At 44.5% G+C, this 25,807-nt stretch overlaps 1 protein-coding gene and 1 long non-coding RNA gene across 2 annotated transcripts in view; both read left to right on the forward strand.

Moving 5' to 3' along the window:
* The window catches only part of LOC140721392 (uncharacterized), a 1,266,977-nt gene that overhangs the window by 432,490 nt on the left and 808,680 nt on the right, over positions 1-25,807 (forward strand). The window lies entirely within an intron of this gene.
* On the forward strand, positions 3,338-10,208 carry LOC140721381 (uncharacterized). Its single transcript, XR_012097373.1, has 3 exons — positions 3,338-3,407; positions 8,750-9,043; positions 10,149-10,208. It is a non-coding gene; the product is annotated as an uncharacterized lncRNA (long non-coding RNA).

Raw genomic sequence — 25,807 nt, forward strand, 5'->3', positions numbered from 1 at the left:
GCTGTGAGGATTACATTCCTTGACTTCTCTAGTGCCTTCAACACCATCCAGCCCAAGATCTTAAGGCACAAACTAACGGAGATGGGAGTAGACTCTCACATGGTGGATTGGATAGTGGACTACTTGACAGATAGACCTCAGTATGTGCGGTTGGGAGACTGTAGGTCTGACACGGTGGTCAGCAGCACAGGGGCGCCGCAGGGAACCGTACTCTCTCCGGTCCTGTTCACCCTGTACACATCAGACTTCCAATATAACTCGGAGTCCTGCCACGTGCAGAAGTTCGCTGATGACACGGCCATAGTGGGGTGTGTCAAGAATGGACAGGAGGAGGAGTATAGGAAACTGATACAGGACTTTGTGATATGGTGCAACTCAAACTACCTGCGTCTCAATATCACCAAGACCAAGGAGATGGTGGTGGACTTTAGGAGATCTAGGCCTCATATGGAGCCAGTGATCATTAATGGAGAATGTGTGGAGCAGGTTAAGACCTACAAGTATCTGGGAGTACAGTTAGACGAGAAGCTAGACTGGACTGCCAACACAGATGCCTTGTGCAGGAAGGCACAGAGTCGACTGTACTTCCTAAGAAGGTTGGCGTCATTCAATGTCTGTAGTGAGATGCTGAAGATGTTCTATAGGTCAGTTGTGGAGAGCGCCCTCTTCTTTGTGGTGGCGTGTTGGGGAGGAAGCATTAAGAAGAGGGACGCCTCACGTCTTAATAAGCTGGTAAGGAAGGCGGGCTCTGTCGTGGGCAAAGTACTGGAGAGTTTAACATCGGTAGCTGAGCGAAGGGCGCTGAGTAGGCTACGGTCAATTATGGATAACTCTGAACATCCTCTACATAGCACCATCCAGAGACAGAGAAGCAGTTTCAGCGACAGGTTACTATCGATGCAATGCTCCTCAGACAGGATGAAGAGGTCAATACTCCCCAATGCCATTAGGCTTTACAATTCTACCGCCAGGACTTAAGAACTTTTTAAAAGCTATTCTTAATGCTTTTTGAGAGAGTGATTTAGATGCATATCATATTTTTTACTGAGTTAAGTATTGTATGTAATTAGTTTTGCTACAACAAGTGTATGGGACATTGGAAAAAAGTTGAATTTCCCCATGGGGATGAATAAAGTATCTATCTATCTTTACACTTATATCTTGTTTTATATTACTTTGTTCATGTAGTTACTTATGTGTTAGGATTAATAACGGAAGACAGACTCCATGTGTATCCATTTCTGCTGGTTCATTTTAATCCGTCACAGCGTACGTGACAATTTGGGGTCTCGCCCGGGATATGAAGAGATTTGGTGGAAGCCATTCTAAAACTTGTTGGGGTCTTGGTTGACTAGTTGGTTTGATTGGGAAAATTATCTTACTATTTGCGTGAGTGGAAAACAGCGGAAATGGAGTTCGGAGTTAATAGGTTTGTGGCCAAACCAAGCCCTGAGGCGTTGGATGATGCTAAGAGGGCTTACTGTTGGGAATTGCTCGTAAGTTAAAAGGCTAAAGTGACCACTCGCATGAAGAAGGCTCAGATCCAGCTGTTAATAGCACAGCATTATATAGCCGCGGGAAAATTCGAAGAGGAGGTGTTGGAAATGTTTGCTGAAGTTAAAGTACTTACTGAGGCTGAGGTTGAGCTTCAGGTAGCAGCACTGAAGTGTGAGTATGAGATGCAATTAAACAGCTCCAGGCTGATGAAGCAGAAAACAGGAGGATACATGCGGCTAGGGGGGCATTTAAGCATAAGGACGGAGCAGAAAGACAGAGACAGTTCAAGAGGTAGAAATTTATATACTTCAATCGCTGGTATACCTCGGAACGGGTAACTGATTGTTTGGACAGCTTGAAAGAGCTGATTGTGACTGAAGACTTAAAGAAGTGTGTTCCCGATGACGTAAGGGCATACCGAGATGAAAAGAATGCCACTACCTTGTGGTTAGCAGACGAGGTTCTTTTAACACAGAAGGTTGAGCGTACACAAGATGGGAGTTTTCCAGGGAGTAGCTAGGAGAATAAAGGGAACGTGGAATTTGAAACTGGGACTGGTATTGAAAGCCTAGAAGTGGCTGCTGTCCCGATTGCCTATGTTCAGGTTGTTGAAGCACCTGTGCATTTCCAGGATGTTGGATCTTGTGTTGAAACTCAGTTAAGATCTGAGGTGTCTGACTTGGTTGAAATGGAATGCAATCTTTTTCAGCCGGATGGACTTGGTTCAGTGAATAAAGGGTTAAACTTGATGCCAGTGGAAATTGAGGATACTCAGTCACTTGCGTTAGACGGTGTTCTAAAAGTTGGTGATGAGTTGAAAGCTGGTGAGGTAAATCTTATTGAAAATATTGAGAAAGGTGATGTTTCTGGATTTTTGAATAAAGAACTCGTGAAGTTTGGACTGGTTTCCCGACTTTTGACCCCGCTTGCAGGACAGTGGCCTGTTAAAGAAGTATGTGAAACTCTGTTGAATTTTGTTTTCGCAGATTTGTGTGGATGACCTTTGCCAGGAGGCATTTGACCGCCTGAAAAAACCATCTTCTGTTATCACCCTGTGCTCAAAGCACCTGATTTCAATAAACCGTTTCCAATCGCGGTAGACGCTCGTGGTGAAGCTGCTGGGGCGGTATTGTTGCAAAAGGATGATGATGAAATTGAACATCCGGGAGGTTATTTCTAAAAGAAATTTAATGTGCATCAGAAAAATTAGTCCACTATTGAAAAAGAGTTGCTGGCACTCATGTTATCATTGCAATGCCTCGATGTCTACATATGTCCTGCGCGGAAATCACATGTGGCTTACGCGGACAAGTATAAAGATTTATTCCCTGATATTCGAAGACCGTGCACGGCTGCGGTGCATGACGTAATAGTAGATGAAGTTGATCCCATTAAGCAGCACCCTCACAGAATGAACCAAGTCAAAAATAAAATGATTGAACAAGAAATTGAATATATGTTAATAGCCGGCATTATTAGGCCATCCACTTCAGACTGGGCGTCACCGTGCGTGATTGTCCCTACGTCAGATGGGAGTATGAGATTCTGTACTGATTACAGGAAAGTTAATGCAGTAACTAAGACAGATGCTTATTCCATCCCGAATAGTTGATTGGGAGGAGAGCACAACGGGGAGGGGCGGGTGGGAGGAGAGCGAGTGTTTTTGAAATGAGCGACAGACACTATATAACCAAATGATCTCGGGTGTAGCGGCTCAGACTGAAATCTCCGTGCACGGTGAACACACCGTTCACCCGGGACCGCACTGAACTCCGTCCGGTTTTCACAGATCAGCAACCCCCCCCCCCCTTCCCCTCCAACCCCGTGGCTACTAAATGACCCTCGCTTGACTGTCTGCTGTAAAGTTAGAATATACCCACACGGAGACTGAACATTCTTAGCGAATTAAGGTGAGAATAATTCAGCTTCTGATATTTATTTCCGATCTTTGTTTCCAGTCGACACGTTCCCTGTGTTTTGGATCAGTGATCAAGAAGTTACTTGCAAACAAGAGAAAATTTGCAGATGCTGGAGCAACACGCACAAAATGTTGGAGAAGCTCAGTAGGCCAGACAGCATCTAGGAAAAGAGTGAACAGACGACGTTTTGGGCCGAAATCCTTCGATAGGACTCCTTGCCTAGATTTTGCCTGGCCTGCTGAGAGCCTCCGGCATTTTGTGTGTATTGCAAGAAGTTATTCGCTCTGTTTCAAGCCTGTTCTGTCGGTCGTGGTATTTCTGTTCTTGCATTATCCTGTCTGCACGGTTGAGATTCTCCACAGTTTATGTCAAGGTTAAAAAAGTTCCCGAATCAGGGGTTACGATTCCAAAGCAAGCGTGAGAAAAGCTGTTTAGCCAACACGGTTTCTAATAATAGAAAAAAAGAACTGTAATAAGTATCTGTTACTGAAATTAAAATTAAATAAGTATTGCAAAAATGAATTCAGTGAAGTAGGTTCGTGGGTTTCATGTCAATTCAGAAATGGGATGGCAGAGGGAAGGAAGCGGTTCCTGACTAGCTGAGTGCGTGCCCTCAGTCTTCTGTACCACCTTCCTGGTGATACCAATGAGAAGAGGGCATCTCCTTGGTGAAGCAGATCCCTAATGACCGATGCCGCCGTTTTGAGGCATCGCTCCATGACGATGTCCTGAATGCTACGGAGGCTACTGCCCATGATGGAGCTGACTGAATTGACAACATTGCTGAGAGTATTTCGATCCTCTGCAGTAGCTTCACCACTTCCCCCACCCCACCATATCAAGCGATGTGCAGTCAGTTAGAACAAACTTTTACGGTACAAGTGTAGAAATCTGTGAGTCTTTGGTCACATCCCAAATCTCATCAAACTCCGAATGAAATTCTTTGTTACTGCATCGATATGTTGGGTCCTGGTTAGATCCTCAGAGATGCTGACACACAGGAACATGAAGTTGCTCACTCTTTCCACTGCTGACTGATTAATGACAATTGGTGTGTGTGTGTGACCTCGTCTTACCCGTTCAGAAGTCCACAATTAGAACATTGGTCTTGCCGATGTTGAGTGCAAGTTTGTTGCTGCAACACCACTCATCCAGGTGATATATCTCGCTCCTGTTTGCCTTCTCCTCACCACCTGAAAATCTGCCAACAACAGCAAATTTGTCACTGCACAGCCATGGGTGCAGAGACAGTAGAGTAGTGGGCAAAGCACATACCCTTGAGGTGCACCAGTATCGATGGCGATGTGCAGGCGTTATATCCAAACCGCACAGATTGTGGTTTTCTGTTGAGGACATTGAGGATCCGGTTGCAGAGGGAGGTAGAAAGGCCCAGAGGTTCGAGCCTTTTGATCAGAACTGTAGGAATAATTGCATTACACACTGAGCTCTGGTTGAGAAACTGCATTCTGATGTAAGTATTCGTATGTTAAGGTAATCCAAAGCCGTGTGAGTAGCCGATGAGATTGCATTGTGACCTATTGTGGATACAGATAAATTACAGTGGGCCCAGGTCCTTGCTGAGTGAAGAGCTAATTCTAGCCATTGCAAACCTCTCAAAGCATTTCATCACAGTAACTGTTATTGCTATGGACAATAGTCATTAATGCAACTCACACTGCTCTTCCTGGGCACTGGTGTAATTGTTAGCCTTTTAAGGGATGTGGAAACTACCAACTGCAGTAAAAATGACCCCATCTCTGAAGCATTCACAGAATACAACTCCTGTTTTTCTGGGGTGGCTGAAATCCCTTGTAAATCTGTGTGACGACAGCACCCACCACTTCCTCACTCTCCTGAAATCGATAGAAACACAAAAAAAATTCCCACGATGTATTGAAGGAAAGGCAGATGAGCTTCGGTCATGGATCAACAGATGGCATTATGATATTGTCACCATTATTGAGACTGGCTTGCAGCGAACTGGCAGCTCCGTATTCCGGGGTTCTGTTGTTTTGGACAGGACAGAGTGTGAGGGATTAAAGGGGTAGGGGTGGTTTCACTACTCAGGGAAACTCACGGCAGTGTGCAGTAAGGGCAGATGGGAGAACTCATCTAGTGAGGCTTTATAGGTAGATCAGAGAAATAAAAATTGTTTGAACATGTTAATGGGTCTGTCTTATAGACCACTCAAGAGTCTGTGGGATTTAGGGGAACAAATTAGTAGATGTCCGAGAATATTGCAAGTAACGTAATTTGTTATAATTTGATTTTAACCTTCCACATACAGACTGGAACTCTCATACTATAGATGTACTCATGTACTTGTCAAATGTCTTCAGGAAAGTTTCATTAATCAGTACATCGAAGTCCCAAAGACTCAAGTGTGACACTTGATCTCCCATTAGGGACTGAGACAGGACAGACGTAACAGAAGTCTGTGTAGGGAAACGGTTTGCATCTGGTGATCACAATGCAATCAGATTCAAAGGAAGTATGGAGAACGATAGCTCTGCTCCGTGATATTGAGGCCCTGGTATAGAAAAAAAAAACGTACAAAAAAGCTGGATGAACTCAGCAGGTCGGGCAGCATCCGTTGAAAGAAGCAGTCAGTGTTTCGGGTTGAGACCCTTCATCAGGACTAATGAAGGAGGGGGCAGGGGCCCTATAAATAAGGTGGGGGGAGGGTGGAAAACCAGAAGAAGGATCGAATTCTTGAACATCGAATTCTCCAACTTCCAGTAATTCCCTCCCTCTCCCTTCCCCATCCCACCTTCACTTTGTCTCCTCTTCTTGCTGCCCATCACCTCTCATGACTCTGCCTTCTTCTACTACCCATAGTGCTTTCCCCTTAGATTCCTTCTTCACCTCTCCTGCCTATCCTCTCCCTGCTTCCCCTCCCGCACCCTTTGATCTTTCCTCTGATTGGTTTCCCACCCTTCCCCCACTTTCTTTATAGGGCCTCTGCCCCCTCCTTCTTTAGTCCTGATGAAGGGTCTTAACCCGAAACGTTGACTGCTGCTTTCAACGGATGATGCCCGACCTGCTAAGTTCATCCAGGTTTTTTGTACGTCTTGATTTGACCACAGCATCAGTAGTGTACTTTGTGTTTAGAAAAAAAAATAGATGCATAACAGGTGTAGGCAGGTAGGAAAAAATTGAGGTACTTGTGGAGTTGAGAAAATGCAAGATAAGATTGAGGAAAGAAACCAGGAAGGCTATAGGGTGGCATCAGTTTGTCCTAGCAGACAAGGTGAGGGATCATACAGATGTTTTAAAAGCAAAAGGATTTCAGGGGACACAATTGATTGTCCGGATTATCAGAATGCCAATGTATGCATGCAGCCAAAACAGATAGAGGAGTTCTTAAGTGGATTTTTGCTTCTGTGTTCACTTGTGAAAATAATCTATCTAAGTGAGACAAAGGAGAACTGAGGCCACGGATGTTATACAAATTACGGATGAGTTAAATATTTGGGGCAAATTGGTCAACTGCGAGTGTATAAATCCCCAGTGACTGAGAAGATCAGTCCTTGGACCCCGATGTAGGCGGATGCAGACATTGCAAGGATGTTACCGTTATGTTTAAATTATGCTCAAAGACAGGAGAGCTAATAGAGGATTGGAGGATAGCAAATTTTGATCCATTGTTTAAAAAAGGCTCCAAAATTAAACCAGGAAATTATAGGCCGGTGCACTTGACATCAGTCGTGTGAAGACATTGGATATAGGAGTATTTAAATAAACAGGACTGATTAGGGACATCCAACATGACTTTGCGTGTCCTAGACAATCTATAGAGTTTTTCAAAGAGGTTACAAGGAATTTTACCAGGAAAGTTGATGAAAGCAAGGCTCTAGATATTGTCTGCATGGACTTTAGCAAGGCATTTGGCAAGGTCCCACATAGGGTGTTGACCAATAAATTTCATTCTCTTGGCATTCATTTTGAGTTAGTAAATGGGAGTAGACATTAGCATAGAGGAGGAAGGCAGATAGTGGTAGCAGATGGTTGCCTCTCTGACTGGAGACCTGTGACTTGTGGATTTCCACAGTGAACAGTGCTGATATCTGTTGTTGTTTGTCATCTATTATAATGATCTCGATGATAATTAGATTATCCGGATCAGCAAATTTGCGGATGACACCAAGGTTCGGGGTGTATTTGACAGCAAGGAAGACTATCGGAGCTTGCAGCGGGATCTGCGCCAGGTGTAAAAATGTCTGATAATGGCAGATGGAGTTTAATGCAGGCTTGTGAGCTGTTACGCTTCAGTAGGATCAACCAGGGTGGGACTTACACAGTGAAGGGTTCGGCACTGAAGGGTGCGGTAGGACAAAGGCATCCGGGAATACGGGTCCATAATTCATTGAAAGTGGCAGCACACCTAGATAAGGTAGTAAAGAAACCTTTGGCACAATGGCCTTCATAAGTTAAAGTATTCAGTACAGGAGACTGCATGATATAAGGCAGTTATGAGGCCTAATTTGGAGTATGTTTGCAGTTTATATCACCTACCCACAGGAAAGATGTAAATAAGGTTGACAGAGTAAAACGAAGATTTACAAGGATGTTGCTGCGATTGGAGGACCTGAGTTATTGGGGAAGATTGAATAGGTTACGACTTTGTTCCTTGGAACGCAGAGGATTTGGGGCAGATTTGATGGAGATTCACAAAATCATGAAGGGGATAGATAGGGTAGATGGGGTAGAGGGATGGGGATAGTGAGGGTCAGGGGATAGAAGGGAGTGAGGCAACTATTTTTAATCGGCAAACAACTCCCCCCTCCCCCATGCTCATTTCGATCAGTGCGTCCTTCTCTCCCTGTCGACCATTTTAACGTATGTGACAATTTTTAGTGAGTGAGTCACTCCATCCCTCGGTAAAACATTTGGCCATTTGGAATAAATGACTTTTAAGAGAAATAAATTCAACAAGTATTTCCGGCGGGGTGTGGAATGAAACCGTGGGCGAGGATGGTTCTTGTGACAATAGTTGTCCGGATGGAAATGCAAACATCGCTCCCAGTTTTTTTCCAGTTAGTGGAAATATATAGTCGAGCGTGTTTGCTTTAATTTCAGCAGAAATGCGCCTCCCTGTACCTGAACAGGCGAGGGAGGTTTGAGCTGAAACTCTATCCATGTCAGGCAGACTTTCTTACACAAAGGGCGGAGTTCAGACCTTCCCAGAACCCGGGCTGGATCAAATCCGCAGCCTGGGACTCGCTGTGTTAAACAGAAACTCCGCCCCACTGGTTGCGATGAAAGAAAAAGGGGAGATCCACACGGAAATCCGGACAGAAAGGTTAACGCAGCCTGTTTGTTTTCCTCTTCAGGGTTGCTACATTGATCCCACTCCCGCCTCCTCCCGCTGTCAGACCCGTCCTGAGCCGGTGAGAGTTAGTGTGACCCGGACTGCTGCAGTCCCGCTCTACCCCGGCTCACCCGGCCCTGTCCATCTGTAATGAGCGACGGACACATCACAGCCGAGTGGCCTCGGGAGCAGCAGCTCAGACTCAACTCTCCGTACAGGGTGAGCACACCAGTGCAGGACCATTGTCGATCACCAGGGTAGTTAGACTGTGATTTCCCGGGACCATACTGAACGCCGTCCGGTTACAACATCAGAGGTAAGTGTTGTCTATGATTCTGCACAACGATTCAGCACTTAGAGCGAGGCTCGGCTTTGGTCGAGATAGGGAGTGAATTTAGTGGGAGAAGGGAGTCCTGACATGTTCATGTTAATGTCAATTATTGTCCAAATGGATTAAGAGAAACAACGTCTTTGCCGTCAACCAGAAATACTCTCCTGGCTGGTTTCTACTGAGTGTGAGCAGAAAGCATCTTACACCCCGGTAGTGACATGTGAAATATCCCACGGGGCAGTGACCCGTCGCCGATCTCTCTCAAACAAGAGAAATTCAGCAGATGCTGGAAATCCGAGCAACACACACAAAATGCTGGAGGAACTCTACAGGCCGGGCAGCATCTATGGAGAAAAGAACAGTCGACCTTCGAGACCCCAGCTAATGGATTTTACATCGCGTCATTGGTTCTACCGCTCTTCCCTGTACCACAAAGAGTTAAACTTTCTTCACGCTTGAATGACAGTGTTTTCACCGGAACACTGGAATTTAGGATGAGAGGGGATCTGATTGAAACATATAAGATTATTAAGGGATTGGACATGCCAGAGGCAGGAAAAATGTTCCCCAGTCCAGAACAAGAGGCCACAGTTTAAGAATAAGGGGTAGGCTATTTAGAACAGAGATAAGGAAAAACTTTTTCACACAGAGAGTTATGGATCTACGGAATGCTCTGCCTCAGAAGGCAGTGGAGGTCAATTCTCTGGGTGCTTTCAAGAAAGAGTTAAATAGAGCTCTTAAAGACAGCGGAGTCAAGGGATATGGGGAGAAAGCAGGAACGGGGTACTGATTGTGGATGATCAGCCATGATCACATTGAATGGCGGTGCTGGCTCGAAGGGCCGAACGGCCTACTCCTGCACCTATTGTCTATTGTCTATAAAACTTCACCCTCTGGCACCGACAAACATTCCACTCTCAAAATCACTGAGATCACATTTCATCTCCATGGTGATGTTTGTTGGAGACAGAACGTACCCTGTACTAAGGAACAGGATAGGGAGAGAACCACTGATAAAGCTGTGGGTTTAGTTAATGATTATCATCAGGAGCTGACTGAACATTAACCAGGGTGTGTTCATTACTTACAGAACCCGTAACACAGCCTTACTGGGACAGGGTGGTATCAGAACCTGGAGCCGCGGTACACGGTAAGAAGCAGTATATACTGAAATATAAACATCATAAAGCCTGTTAGCCACTTTTATGAACACGAATGGGATTGATAACGTATTGTGTTGATCGACATTAGAACTGTAGCCAATCGCTTTTAAATGAATTAATAATTCCCTTCAGCTAATTGAATGCATCGACTTCCTGTGCATGTCCCGCAGGAAACCGGGGCAGTTGGAGGTGTTATTGGAAACGCCGCACTTTCAACCCAGCTCCGAATCATCAGCAAAGGCTCGGGAGGTGCGAGCTTCCCGCATCTCGGAACTGTCCCCGGGCTACTGCTTGCAACAGCAGGAGGCCGATCCGTCCACACTCGGGGATTTACTGATCCCTGACCGAGGGAACTGAGGATTCGCTTTGCTTATTCCATCACTGGCGGGACCGACACTATCTGTCTGCCCTTTACGACATTTCGGTTGGTAGCTGCTGGGAGAGGGTGAAATTACGAGAACTCCTCACACTGCAGTTTATAGCGGGGGAGTGGACGGCGGGGAGGGGGTGTAAAGATGCGATTGTTCCATTATATAGTCGGTTGGTGAGACCTGTTGTGGATCACCGCCTGCAATTTTGGTTCCCTTCTGTCAGAAGTGTGTGGGTAGGTGGGAGATCAAAAGAAGGTTTGACAGAGAGACACACACAAAATGGTGGTGGAACACAGCAGGCCAGGCAGCATCTATAGTGAGAAGCACTGTCAACGTTTCGGGCCGAGACCTTTCGTCAGGACGAACTGAAAGGAAAGATAGTAAGAGATTTGAAAATAGGAGGGGGAGGGGAAAATGCGAAATGATAGGAGAAGACCAGAAGGCGTGGGGTGAAGCTGAGAGCCGGAAAGGTGATTGGCAGAAGGGATACAGAGCTACAGAAGGGAAAGGATCATGAGACTGGAGGCCAACGGAGAAGGAAAGGGGAGCACAAGAGGGAGATGGAGAACAGGCAGAGTGATGGGCAGAGAGAGAGAGAAAGGGAGGGGGAAATTAAAACTAAATATATCAGATTGAACTGAAAGCAGGCACCGCCAGTTGACAATTGAAATGTTCTCTCCCTCTCCCTCTCTCTCTCCCTCTCTTTCTCCCCTCTCTCTCTCTCTCTCTCTCTCTCTCTCTCTCTCTCTCTCTCTCTCTCTCTCTCTCTCTCTCTCTCTCTCTCTCTCTCTCTCTCTCTCTCTCTCTCTCTCTCTCTCTCTCGTCTGATTAGAATGGCCTCCTCAATATTCAGGAGAAGCAGATTATTACAATTAATTCTGTAATCTCTGCAGTGTAATGGTCTTTGAAGGACGACTGAGATGTTACAGATGAGAAGCAGGAGTAAGGCGCGGAGATCACAGATAGACCTAGATCGGTCACAGTAAATTCAGCATGTGAATTTTATTAAATCTCCCATCAGCATCCTTTGGCTGACCAAACACATCCAGTGAATTTAATGCTAAAGGGATTTTCATCATTCAGTAAAGGGAAACAGCTCAGCTATTTGTAAAGTATGAGTGATAGCGAGGAAACACACCGACGGGAGTAAAGTAGACACATTAATCATAATTTTATCTGATTGATCAGGTTACTTATTTCTAATAAGTGAACACTAATTTCAAGGTGAAATACATTCTTATCTTGCTGTACTCGTTAGGGTGTGGTTATCTCCAGTTTGTAATCTCGACACACTTGCTGCCTTGCCCATTATTGTAATGGCCCCATTGTGGACAAATATTGAAGTTTGCTTTATCAAAGGGCTGACTCTGAGATCAGTGGAGCTCCAGACATTTGGGGCACCATCTGGCGAAAGGGAATGTCCGGTGTTCAAAAGAAAATATTATTCCAAAATCATAACTTTTTACCAGAGTTGACAGCGCCCGTCCTGCTGCTGTGCTTTTCCTATAAGCTCACAGGGATCTTTGCCAACGCCTATCGCTACGGTTTATAGTCTGAAAATAAATTGATCCCCAAATATACAATAAATTAATGCCAAGAGAAAATCTGCAGAAGCTGGAAATTCAAGCAACAAACACAAAATGCTGGAGGAACTCAGTAGGTCAAACAGCATCTACAGAAAAGATACAGACGATGTTTTGGGCCAAGGCCCTTCAGCAAGACTGGACAAAAAAAGAGATGATAGGGTCAGAGCTAGAAGGATGGGGAGGGGAGTGGAGGAAGAGGTGGAAAATGATAGGTGAAACTGGAAGGGGGAGAGATGAAGTAAAGTGCTGGGAAATTGATTGGTGAGAGATGTAGGGCTGGAGAAGTGGGTATCTGATTGGAGAGGACAGAAGGCCATGGAAAAGGAAAAGTGGGGAGAAGCACCCAACGGAGGTGATGGACAGGTACGGAGATAAGGCCAGAGAGGGAAAGAGGGATGAGGAATGGTGAAGGAGGGTGTTATTACCTGAAGTTTGAGAAATTGATATTCATGCTATCAGGTTGGAGGCTACCCAGACGGAATATAAGGTGTTTCTTCTCCAGTCTGAGTGTCTCCTCATCACGGCAGCTGAGGAGGCCATATATTGACATGTCAGAATGTGCATGGGAAGTGGAATTAAAATGGCCGGCCACTGAGAGATACCGCTTTTTCTGGCGAAAGGAGTGTAGGTATTCTGGAAAGCGGTGCTGCTGAAAGGTCTCGGCCCAAAATGTCGACTGTGTTCTGTAGATGCCTCCTGGCCCTGGCCCACTGAGTTCCTCCAGCATTCTGAGCGTGTTGCAATGAATTAGTGTGTTGACACCAACTGAACGGAGCCGGGATGCGTGTCGCGGTTGCTCCCTGGAGCGGATCGAGTTGTGGACAGATACTGGATGTAATCTGTGTCACCGGGCACTGAGGCACAATAGGACGCCTGGACCGAACAGCCCAGTAGAATCATTTGCTTGAATCAGCTTTTGTGTCATATAATGTGCTGTGGAGCAGGGTGTGGAATTACATGCTGACTGATGAGAAGCCCAGGTTTATATGTGTGTTATCAACTGAATCTCGCTCACCGTGTGTTCACTTACTGTTTGCACCCACTAAGTTCAGATACTCGGATTCGCTGGAACAGAAACAGAAGCTCAGCACCAAGTACGCACAGATACCGTACTGGGTGGGGAACGTTGTGGTGTTTCAATACGTCCATCGTCAAGAGAGGATTTCCAGTGTTTCTACCTGTTCAATATCATCTTTAAAACTGTTTGGCATTACGGAGATGGATGCTCTTTTTCTGTGTGTGTGTTTTTAAGGAAAACAAGCATACATCTGGCAGTGATACTTAAAATAACATTTGCTGTATTGAATTTCAGTGGGTGTTGATACAAATATCAAAGTCTGCACTCCGTGGGCAGTTTAGTATGTACCTCCTGTAACTAATAATGTAACCACTGAGTGTATGTTCATGGTCTTGGACATGGCATCAAAGTTTACGGGGAGAAGGCCGGGAACTGGGATTGAGATGGAGATTAAAAAAAAGGATCAGCTATAATTGACTCGATGGGCCAGATGGCCTAATTATAACCCTATGTCTTAAGGTCTTATGGTCTTCTGCTGCTGTAGCCTGTCCACTCTAAGTTCAAAATGTTACGTGATCAGTGGTGATTTTCTGCACACTACTGTTATACTGTGATTATTATAGTTACAATCACCTTCCCGGCAGCTTCAATCAGTCTGGCCATTCTCCTCTGGTCTCTCTCATTAACACGGCGTTTTCCCGTACAGAACTACAACTCATTGGATGTTTGTCTGTTTGTATTTCACACCATTGCCTGTAAATTGAGACTGTTGTGGGTGACAATCCCGCAGATATTCACACTACACCGTCTGGAATCAACAATCATTCCACTGTCAAAGTCACCGAGGTCACATTTCTTCCCCAATCTGATGTTCTGAACAACATCTGGACCTCTTGACCATTTCTGCATGGTTTTATTAAAGTGACTGAGCTGGTGCCACGTGATTTGTTGATAACGAGCTGGTGTACAGGTGCACTTTGTAAAACTGTCACTGAGTTTATTTCCGATTTAGAGAACCCACTCACACCCAACTCGGTGTTATCAAAAATGAGTTCTGGATCTATTTATTGATTCCCCTGTTTCCCACAACTGGATGGCACAACTGCGAACTAAAAATTTTCATGATGACAAGGGCGGGTTAATAGAAACATAGAAAACCTACAGCAAAATACACGCCCTTTAGCCGACAAAGTTGTGCCGAACATGAACCTACTTTAGCAATTACTAGGCTTACCCATAACCCTCTATTTTAAAGCTCCATGTACCTATCCAAAAGTCTCCTAAAAGACCGTATCATATCCCCCTCCACCACTGTTGCCAACAGCCCATTTCACGCACTCACCACTCTCTGCGTAAAAGAATCTATGCCTGACATCTCCTCTGTACATACTCCCCATCACCTTAAACTTGTGTCCTCCTGTGGCAGCCATTTCAGCCCTTGGAAAAAGCCTCTGACTATCCACACGATCAATGCCTATCATCATCTTATACACCTCTATCAGGTCACCTCTCATCCTCCATCGCTCAAAGGAAAAAAGGCTGAGTTCACTCAATCTCTTTTCATAAGGTATGCTCCCCAATCCAGGTAAGATCTTTGTAAATCTCCTCTGCACCCTTTGTATGTCCTCCATATAGAATATGACCCATCCCCAACCACTCTTTGCCTTCTGTGGGCAAGCCAGTTCTGATCGACAAAGCAATGCCCCCTTGGATCGCATGCCTCCTTTCTTTCTCAATAAGCCTTATCAAATACCTTATCAAATGCCTTGCTGAAATCCATATGCACTAAATCAATTGCTCTTCCTTCATCAATTTGTTTCGTCATTTAATCTTAATTTAGCATAAAATCCTGGAACCTATGCATACTAATCGCAAAGAGCAAACGCATTTGAACACAGCACAGTATCGCACTTCCCTCTGTCACGTACCCCGTGACCGGATTACCAAACCAGCAGAAATGAAATAATACGTTGGAGTCTGGTGGTACTGTAACTAAAGGTGTTTATTAGTAAACTAAGTAATATAGAACCATACGATGCAAATATACAAAACAGGTTAGCAATCATATATACAGAAGTGTGGAAATAGGAATCAAAAACAAGCTCTATCGAAGTCCAGGGGTAAACGAATAGTCTTAAGATGATGCTGAGTTCAGTTCAGTTCAGTTTAAGTCGAGTTAGTTGCTGTTGTACCGTTGGGGGGAGAGAGAGAGCGAGCGAGAGATGAGCAGCGGCAGCAGGCAAACCTTCCGTTGTCTTCTTGTTCTGTTATACTGCTGTGGTCATCGATTATCTTCAGTGGTGAGCCTTTCACCCAGGCGAGGGTAGATACACACACAAGCCCCCACCGGTCTGCCTTCTCCCACTGTGAGCCTCTGATTGATTCCCCAGAATCGATCCTCCGAACCCCCACATTTCTGTGGGTGCACAATGCTCCTTCAGTGTCCTGTGGTGTGTCTGCCTGTGTCTCAGCAGACTCGCTTTTTTTCCCCCCTGCCGGGGTACCAGCCATCTGTCAACTGACCATGTCCATCCAAATGGGCCATTCACGTTAGCAAGAATGTTAACGAGCAAAGAAGAGTGTCCTTGTAGCAATGGTAAATAATCAGTGAAGAAGCCATAACACTATGTGTGTCTTTCTCACTCATCTGTGTAGGATGCCTTTCCCTCCCTTCTGTTCTTCATCTCTCTCTCTCTCGTTAGCAGCATAGTTCACGGGATGGTTCAACTCTGGACCCCATCTCCATCTGGTTTTCTCATCACACATAACACCTCTAACAGACGGGATACTGAGGCTGAAAAGAACAACCAAAACTGTTTTATTGGCGACACACAGGGATCATGGAAATGGTAATTTGTAGCACACAGAAACTGAATTCACCTCGTCAGGGGAATTGTACCGTGAGGCGATCAGGCTCAAGTGCTTTACAATTCAGGATTAACGTTGATCACTGAAGATGTAGAAGATGTGCTGTAGATCTGTTGTTTCAGTAGTCAAATTGGAGTGGATCCAGGTCACTGTTCAGACAGGAGTTGATATGCTTCAACACCAGCCCCTCAAAACACTTCAACTGTGAATGTAAGTGCCACTGGGCGATAGTCATTGAGGAATTTAACCACACTCTTCTTGGGTACCGGTATGGTTTAAGCTTCAGCTCGGAGATACAAGGAGTTAGTCACCCTGAGGTTGCAGGTGGAGAGTAACTTGGTGACTGTCGGCAGATGGAAGCGTAATGAACAGCCAGTGCAGACAAGCCCCGTGGACGTGCCCCTCAATAATATATACCACTTTGAATATACACCTAGTAAGAGGGACGACCTACCAGCTGGAAACACAACCTCTGGGTCTCTGGCTCAGAAGAGAATGTATCATATTCAATCGTGATTAATATGCATAAAATCTACCATGGTCCGGTCTCCAATGTTCCCACTAATTGCTATTTTTGCCGCTGCGTGGATCAACCATTGCTCTGAGACAGAGATTTTCACACGGCCTGAAAAAAGCGCCATCAGGGGTCAGGGATGTCTCAGATCGGGTCCATGCCATTCTATGGGGGGTGGGTGAGCAGCCAGATGTCTTGGGGCATACTGGCACCAATGGCATGGGTAGGAAAAATGAAAGGGTTCCTGGGAGATAACATAGGAAGCTAGGTAGAAAGCCGAGAAAGAGGACCTACAGCGTAGTAATCTCTGCTGTACCGCGTGCCAGCAAGGACAAAAATGGAATGATTTGGCAGTTGCTGAGGAACTGGTGCAGGAGGCAGAGGTTCAGATATATGGACGATTGGGGTCTCGTCTGGGCAAGGTATGACCTGTACAAAACGGATGAGTTACACCAGAATCCCAGGTGAACCAAGATCCTTGCGGGCAGGTTTTCCAGAACAACTCAGGAGGACTAATTTTGCAGGGAGATGGGAACTGGAGTTATAATGCTGAGAATGGGGTAGTTGGATCACAAACAGAGGCAGTGTACAGTGATACTGCTAGAATGGCGAGGCTGACGATAGGGCAAAATTGCAGTCAATGGGAAGAGCTGCAACGTAAAAGCAAACAAAATGGAAAAGGGACAGTACAAGACTGACAGTGTTACAGTTAAATGCGAGCAGTATACGGAATAAGGTAGACGAACGCAGCAAAGTTACAGATTGGCATGTATGACATTGTGGGTGTCACTGAACTGTGGCTGAGAGAATATTTTAACTGTGAGTTTAACATCCAAAGATACACACTGTATCGAAAGGACAGACAGGTCGGCAGAAAGGTTGGCGTGACTCTCGGTGAAAAATGAAATCAAATCATTAGAAGGAGGTGACATAGGGTAGGAAGGTCTTGAATCATTGTGGATAGAGCTAGGAAACTGAAAGGTTACTAAGACCCTGATGGGGATTATATATAGACACCCAGACAGTCGTAATGACATAGTCTGAAAATTACAAAGGAAGATAGAAAATGTGTGTCAGAAGGGCAATGTTACGACAGTCATGGGATATTTTAACATGGTAAATTCGGGTTGTTATGGTCTTTTATTAACCCACTTGTCACGATAGTATTTCTAGAATTTCCAACAGTTCAATATTGTCCACAAGATTGCCTGGATTTATGGAAGCCTGTTTTTTTAAAATTCTATGCAATTTTATGAGCAAAGATGGTGTATATCCAGCAGTGATATTTTAAAATAAAAAATCCTGTAGTAAATCTCACTGGCAGTTTTTAAAATTATGGACTTCTACATTTAGTGGGCAACTCTTATCTACTTCCTAAACCTAATGATATGGCTCTGAGTGTATGTTCGGAGTGTTGAAAAAACAAGCCTGAAGGCTTTGTGTGTCAATGCGAGGAGGGAGCATTCGAAACAACGTGGATGAATTGAATGTGCAGATAGTTATTAATGAATATAATATAGTTGGGATCACAGAGACATGGCTCCAGGCTGACCAAGGATGGGAGCTTAACATCCAGGGATTTTCAATATTCAGGAGGGATAGACAAGAAAGAAAAGGAGGTGGGGTAGCATTGCTGGTTAGAGAGGAGATTAACACAAAAGAAAGGAATCACTTTAGCCTGGAGGATGTGGAATCGATATGGGTAGAGCTGCATAACACTAAGGGGCAGACAACGCTGGTGGGAGTTTTGTACAAGCCACCGAACAGTCGTAGTGAAGTTGGGGATGGCATTAAACAGGAAATTAGAAATGCGTGCAATGAAGGAACAGTAGTTATAATGGGTGAACCAAATTGATAAGGGTGCTGAGGAAGAGGATTTCTTGGAATGTATGCGGGATGGTTTTCTAAACCAGCATGTCGAGCAAACAATTAGAGAGCAGGCCACTCTAGATTGGGTATTGAGCAATGAGGAAGGGTTAGATGGCAATCTTGTCGTGCGAGGCCCCTTGGGTAAGAGTGACCATAATATGGTGGAATTCTTCAATAAGATAGAGAGTGACATAGTTAATTCAGAAACAAAGGTTCTAAACTTAAAGAAGGGTAACTCTGAAGGTATGAGACGTGAATTAGCTAAGATAGACTGGCAAATGATACTTAAAGGGTTGACGGTGGATATGCAATGACAAACATTTAAAAATTGCATGGATGAAGTACAACAATTGTTCATCCCAGTTTGGCAAAAGAATAAATCAGGGAAGGTAGTGCACCCATGGCTGACAAGGGAAATTAGGGATAGTATCAAGTCCAAAGAAGAAACATATAAATTAGCAAAAAAAAAGCGGCACACCTGAGGACTGGAAGAAATTCAAAGACCAGCAGAGGAAGACAAAGGGCTTAATTAGGAAAGGGGAAAATATTATGAGAAAAAGCTGGCAGGGAACATAAAAACTGACTGTAAAAGCTTTTATAGATATGTGAAAAGAAAAAGATTGGTCAAGACAAATGTAGGTCCTTTACAGTCAGAAACAGGTGAATTGATCATAGGGAACAAAGACATGACAGACGAATTGAATAACTACTTTGGTTGTATCTTCACTAAGGAGGACATAAATAATCTTCCGGGAATAGTAAGGGACCGAGGGTCTAGTGAGATGGAGGAACTGAGGGAAATACATGTTGGTAGGGAAGTGGTGTTAGGTAAATTGAAGGGATTAAAGGCAGAAAAATCCCCAGGGCCAGATAGTCTGCATCCCAGCGTGCTTAAGGAAGTAGCCCAAGAAATTGTGGATGCATTAGTGATAATTTTTCAAAACTCCTTAGACTCTGGATTACTTCCTGAGGAATAGAGGGTGGCTAATGTATCCCCACTTTTTAAAAAAGGAGGGAGAGAGAGAAACAGGGGAATTATAAACCGGTTAGTCTGACATCGATTTTGGAGAAAATGCTAGAGTCGGTTATCAAAGATGTGATAACAGCACATTTGGAAAGAGGTGAAATCATCGGACAAAGTCAGCATGGATTTATGAAAGGAAAATCTTGTCTGGCGAATCTGATAGAATTTAGGGAGAGCCAGTGGATGTGGTATATTTAGATTTTCAAAAGGCTTTTGACAAGGTCCCACAGAGGAGATTAGTGTGCAAACTTAAAGCACACGGTATTGGAGGTATGGTATTGATGTGGATAGAGAATTGGTTGACAGACAGGAAGCAAAGAGTGGGAGTAAACAGGACCTTTTCAGAATGGCAGGCAGTGTCTAGAGGGGTACCGCAAGGCTCAGTGCTGGGACCCCAGTTGTTTACTATATATATTAATGATTTAGACGAGGGAATTAAATGCAGCATCTCCACGTTTGCGGATGACACGAAGCTGGGCGGCGGTGTTAGCTGTGAGGAGGATGCTAAGAGGATGCAGGGTGACTTGGATAGGTTAGGTGAGTGGGCAAGTTCATGGCAGATGCAATTTAATGTGGATAAATGTGAGGTTATCCACTTTGGTTGCACGAACAGGAAAACAGATAAACATCTGAACGGTGGCCGATTAGGAAAAAGGGAGATGCAACGAGACCTGGGTTTCATTGTACACCAGTCATTAAAGTTGGACATGCATGTTCAGCAGGCGGCGAAAAAAGCAAATGGTAGGTTGGCATCCATAGCAAAAGGATTTGAGTACAGGAGCAGGGAGGATCTACTGCAGTTGTACAAGGCCTTGGTGAGACCGCACCTAGAATATTGTGCACAGCTTTGGTCCCCTAATCTGAGGAATGACATTCTTGCCATTGAGGGTGTACAGAGAAGGTTCACCAGATTGATTCCTGGGATGGCAGGACTTTCATATGAAGGAAGACTGAATCGACTAGGCTTATACTCACTGGAATTTAGAAGATTGAGGGGGGATCTTATTGAAACGTATAAAATTCTAAAGGGATTGGACAGGCTAGATGCAGGAAGATTGTTTCCGATGTTGGGGAAGTCCAGAACGAGGGGTCACAGTTTAAGGAGAAAGGGGAAGGCTTTTAGGACTGAAATGAGGAGAAACCTCTTCACACAGAGAGTGGTGAATCTGTGGAATTCTCTGCAACAGGAAACAGTTGAGGCCAGTTCATTGGCTATATTTAAGAGGGAGTTAGATATGGCCCTTGTGGCTAAAGGGATTGGGGGTATGGAGAGAAAGCAGGTACAGGGTTCTGAGTTGGATGATCAGCCATGATCATACTGAATGGCGGTGCAGGATCGAAGGGCCGAATGGCCTACTCCTACACCTATTTTCTATGTTTCTATGTTTCTATCGCGGCTGTACCCCATCCAAATCCAGTGTTCGGCGTTCAGTGACACTCGTCTGCACCCCGGCATTTGGAGTGAATGGCTATTTAAGATACCATCGTCTTCCTGTCGGATTTAATCAGTCTGGTCAATCTCCTTGATGTCTCCCATTAACAAGGCGTTTTCACCCTCAGAACTGCTGCTCACTGGATTTTCTTTTGTTTTGTTTTCGCACCATTCGCTGTAAACTGAGCGAATTGTGCGTGAAAATCCAAGGAGATGATCAGTTTCCTCATGCTACCCTGTCTGGCACCAGATATCATTCCACGGTCAAGGTCACTTAGACCACATTTATTCCAGATTCGGATGTTTCGCCTGAACAGCAATTGAACCCCTTGACCATATCTGCATGTTTTATCCTTTGAGTTGCTGCCACGCGATTAACAGATTCCCATTAATGAGCAGCTGTACAGTTGTACCTAATAAAACGGCCATCTAGTGCATTTACCATTTAGACGGGCCCTCACCTGTCTCGAATTTGAATCTGGGTGAGATTTGGTGCTGATTATTGCGATTTTCCTGTTTCCAACAACAGGTTGCCGCTGAAAAGGCAGTTGGGGGTAACCTGGAGAGAGAGACTGTCACTGTTCCTTCTGAGCTGCGCCGGTGTGCGGCTGCGCTGTGATTAAAATGCTCACGTCACAGAGCCTTTGTTGCAGCGCAGATGGATTATAATGCAGCTGGAAAAATGTTCATGAAATCTGAGAGGTTTTCTTTGTTGCACTATAATTTATCATATCCTTCCACTAATAGATAAAGACAAAAGTATATATTTTTTGTCAGTCCATTCTAAATATTCATAGCTGTTCATTACAAAAACACACAATCTAAGATGTCGCGCTTTTATGAGGCCGTGTGAAAATTTCCGGCTCAGAGCAATGGTTGATCCACGCAGTGGCAAAAATAGTAATTACTGGGAATGCTGGAGACTGGACCATGTTAGAGTCAATGCATATTAATCACGATTGAATATGATACATTTCTGTGCTTCATCATGATACTTTATTTTGGTATCTTATTTTATATTATTAGCTATCTTGCCTTCGTATTTCACCTTTTCTCTGCTTATTCATTTTTAATTGCCGTCTTTTGATTATTGAAAGCTCCCCGATTCACTAGCTTCAACTATTTTTTCTATCTAGGATGTTATCTTAAATCAGTATGTAGCTAGTCCGACAAATGCAGGAGCTGTACTGAAACTGATGTTGGGTAATTATGCTAGCTAGATACCCGACCATTTGGTGGGTGAATGGTTAGGGCAGAACTCCTTAAGTTTAAGAGAACGAAATAGAAGGAAAGTGTAGACTTTGCGGGAGAGTAAAGAATTGGATTAGGGTGAATTACGAATTCACTAAGCAAGAACTATGGAGAGTTAATGGGAGACAACTGTTTCTGGCAAGTCCACATCTGACATGTGGAGGGTGTTTAAAGTCTATCTGCACGGAGTATAGGATGGGTATATTCCAGTATGAAGAAATGATGAGATTGGCAGCATCAGAGACCCTTAAATATCATGAGAAGTGAGGAATTTAGTCAAGCAGGAAAAGGAAAAGTATTGAAAGCTCAGGAAGGTCGAATCAAACAGAGCCCTCGAAAATGTGTGCGGGTCCTTAATGAGTAACTTACATCGGTATTTACCAAGGAGAAAGACACGGAGGATAGGGAGATCAGTGTGGAGAGTACTAGTATGCTCAGGCATTCTGAAATAAAGGAGGAGACAGTGTTGAGTCTCTTAAAGTGCATTAAGGCGTATAAGTCTCCAGGCCCTGATGGGATATTCCCCAAGATACAGAGAGAGGCAAGTGAAGAGATTAGTGGGGCCTTGACCAATATATTTGTGACCTGCCTAGCCACAACCAAACTCCGGGAGAACTGGCGAGAACCTCATGTTGATCCATCATTCAAGAAGTGATCCAGGGAATAATCCTGATGAACATTGAAACTGCCGAGATACAGTCGGCTATGAACCAAGTGCTGATAAATGGGACCAGTGTAGACAGTGAGTGGATGGTCAGAACAGGTATGGCCGGCCAAAGGCCTGTTTCCGTGCTGTGTGATCCACCGCTCCGGACATGCTAAATTAACGATGGTGGAACTGCAAGGCATTGATTTCAAAACTCCACACCCCTTTCCAACCTGAAATAAACCAGACTGAACCCCCTTTGTCACCACTGGGAATAACTGTTTCTGTCAAGGATTGGACACTTCAACTAAACAACTGGCAATTGATAAAGTTCCTTTGTCTTCTTCCATTAATGTTGCTTCCTTACAGCAAAACTAACCCTCTCACTGTGTCAGAATCAGTGATTAAATCAGACCCCAAACACTGTGCTTTCATCCCTGCACGTTATAACTGGAGCCATCTCACTGACGGTCCGATGGAGACACAACCCCTGCCCTCTGCACATGTGATCACATCTCCCCTGCTTCTGACAATTCAAATACCCTCAGAACGGTTTTCTGATTCAGTCTGAAGGTTATGGTACATTCAGCTCGTTTTCAGACCTGACAAAACATGTCTTCCCACTGCCTCTTCCACCTCTTTCCTCCACCTCCAGGGAAGCTGCATTTCCATAAGACCATAAGACCTCCTTCCAAGCAGGCACCGATTTATCAATGCTGGGATCTTTCCTGTAATACCATGGTCTCCTAGCTTGCTAAGCATCCTCGAGTGTGGCACCTTGTCACAGGCCTTTCGAAAGTCCAAGTACCCAACATCAACGTATTCACCTCTCTCTATCCTGCATGCTATTTCCTGAAATAGAAATAGCCGAATATCCTGCGACTAATTCAATATGCCAGCAACAACCTTCGCCAAATAAGAGACCCCGTGAATTTAATGTTTCGAGTTTTTCCATCGCTCATTGATGAAAAACGGTTGATGTATGTGTGAAGTAAATGCGATATCAGGCAAATTCACCTGCGGGAAATGGTCTGAATTTCATATAGTGGCGCTGTGATCCTGCAATTTGTTTCCAGTCAGTGATTTTAAAGTTTTTCACTTTAAGCGTTGTGGAACAAGGTGTGGCGTTACATGCTGAATAGGGTGAAGTTCATGTTTACGAGCGTGTTATCAACTGAACATTGCTCAGCGTGTGTTCACTTACTGTTAGGACCATAAAATTCAGATACTCGGAATCCCTGAAACCAGACTCAGGAGTTCTGCATCAGGTAGGAACATGGACTGTATTCGGCAGTGTTATGGTGTTTTAATAACTCCACTTGTAAAGGCAATATTTCTAATATTTCTACCAGATCAATAAAATGGAGGATTATGGGGTAGTGTGGATTTAGTACTTTTGAAAGGATTACATGAGATAGCACAACATGGAGGGCTGAAGGGCCTGTACTGTGCTGTGGTGGTGGTGTTCTTTTGTTCTATCAATATTATCATTGAAATCGCACGGCTTTACAGATCTGGGTGCTCGATTATTCTGTATATGTTGTTTTTATAGGGATGACGAGGTACTTCCAGCAGTGATATTTATATTAACAGATATTGTGGTAATTCTCAATGTCCGTAGATAAAAATAGCAAAGTTTACACTCATTGGGCACATTACTCGGAACCCCCTGTACCTAATAATGTGGCCACGGAGTACATGTCCGGGGGGCTTCCGCTGCGATTGTCCGTCCGCTCCAACGCTGATCTCTGCGCTGTATTCGCTGGCAATCGACTAAGATGGGGAGTTGATTGCATTTGCTGTTATTTAGGAGGTGAGGAGACTTTTTCCACTGGTGGTTAGATCCTTTGAGTTGAGCCCTTGCTGGGGACGATGAATATCACATGGAGTCTAGACAGGAATGCGGAGAACACGTTTCCTAAAAATGGGGAGATGAAACAGATGAAGACAGATCAGGTTATTTTTCTGAGGTAGAACTAGCGTGTTTTGGATTTCTCTTCCTCAAAGGGAAAGAGAAGCAGAAATTTCTTTCAATGTGCTTAATTCCGCAGAATAAAGATTATTGACAGGCAAGTGAGTGAAGTGTTGCAGGCGTTCGCAGGGATGTGTCACTGAGATCACGGTCCAGCTGTGATCATAGAGAATGGCGGAACAGGACTGAGGGAGCGAATGTCCTGTTACTATTTCAATTGACCAGTAGCTCATTCTGAGAAATAAGAGACCCGGTGTATTTAACATTTGATGTTTTTCCTTCGATCTCAGACGAGGAACGGTAGATGTATTTGTAAAATAAGTGCAATGCCTGCCAAGTTCGCCAGCGGGATATGGTCATGATTTCATATGGTTCTACGTTGACATGGTAACTTGTTTCCAGTAAGTGAGCAATAAACTGAAAGGGAAGGGCGTTCTCAACTCGCTGTTGACTTTGACCGGTTGTTATCTCTGGGAGATGGTAATCTCGGCACAGTTGCTCCACAATCGGCCCATTACTGTAATGGTCCAACTGCGGACTTCTGTTAAAAAATGGTTCTTTCTAAACAGGCAGCTCCAGGCAGCTGGGACACTCTTAGGGAATGTCAGTGTTCAAAAGGAAACAAAATATAAAAGACTCCAAATGCATAATAATATTTTACAAGAGTTCACAGCGCCCTTCCTTCTGCTCTCTCTGTGCAATAAACCCACAGCGATCTTTGCCCTGAGCTGCAGCTGGAGTTTATAATCCGACAATAAACTGGTCCCAAGGTGAACAATAAATCAAAGGGACGACACCAACAGAACCGAACCAGGATGCGGGTTGTGCTCCCTCCCCGGAGCAGATCAAATTTTCCAGAGAATGGTCGCGCACGGAAGTCGTTCTTTTGGCTCGAACCACATGTTAGAAACGAGTTCTTGCGTTTTTCGCTACAAGCGTTGCGGAACAAGATGTGACGTTACATGCTGAATAGACTGAAGCTCAGGTTTATGAGCGTGTTATCAACTGAAAATTGCTCAGGGTGTGTTCACTTAC

The sequence above is a fragment of the Hemitrygon akajei genome, unplaced genomic scaffold (assembly GCF_048418815.1).
Source record: "Hemitrygon akajei unplaced genomic scaffold, sHemAka1.3 Scf000054, whole genome shotgun sequence".
Lineage (NCBI taxonomy): Eukaryota > Metazoa > Chordata > Chondrichthyes > Myliobatiformes > Dasyatidae > Hemitrygon > Hemitrygon akajei.